Source organism: Sinocyclocheilus anshuiensis, unplaced genomic scaffold (genome assembly GCF_001515605.1).
Source record: "Sinocyclocheilus anshuiensis isolate Anshui unplaced genomic scaffold, SAMN03320099.WGS_v1.1 scaffold284, whole genome shotgun sequence".
NCBI classification, from domain to species: domain Eukaryota; kingdom Metazoa; phylum Chordata; class Actinopteri; order Cypriniformes; family Cyprinidae; genus Sinocyclocheilus; species Sinocyclocheilus anshuiensis.
The window spans coordinates 1,511,224-1,511,689 of NW_015554266.1; the positions used below are offsets into that span (position 1 = coordinate 1,511,224).

The 466-nt window shown below is 30.9% G+C and overlaps 1 protein-coding gene across 1 annotated transcript in view; it reads left to right on the forward strand.

Moving 5' to 3' along the window:
• Positions 1–466, forward strand: part of LOC107671313 (serine/threonine-protein kinase tousled-like 1-B) — a gene marked incomplete at its 5' end in the record, with an annotated part of 64,287 nt that overhangs the window by 61,354 nt on the left and 2,467 nt on the right. The gene's annotated exons all lie outside the window — the stretch shown is intronic.

A 466-nucleotide genomic window follows, 5' to 3' on the forward strand; every position in this document is an offset into this window, starting at 1 on the left:
CAAAGCGCATGATTACAGTACTAAGCCGCTGCAATGGAGCAACTCTAATGCTATTAAATTAAAAATGATGTACCATAGAGCAAAAAAATTAACAGTGAAAGTAACAAAAACCTGTAAAATACATTTTAATGGGCATAATTACGTGTCAAAATAACCAAAGGATATACAGTCAAATCAAAAATTAATCAGAGACCAGATATAATTTTTTCTTTTTTTTTTTACTAGTGGGTGCAGGACACTATAGTTCATTTATGTGAGGATAGCAGAATAAAATAAATGGTGATAAATTATACGCAAAAATTCTTCATACAGTGGACTACCAGTAAAACTGATAAACAATTTGGGACCAAAAATTATTCAGACAGTTTGACCTGACCATGTTTTGCTTAAGTGTTATCTGACATTATCAAGCTGAATTTGTTCTGACACAGTTTAACTCTTGAGTTCTTGTCATATTTTATTACCA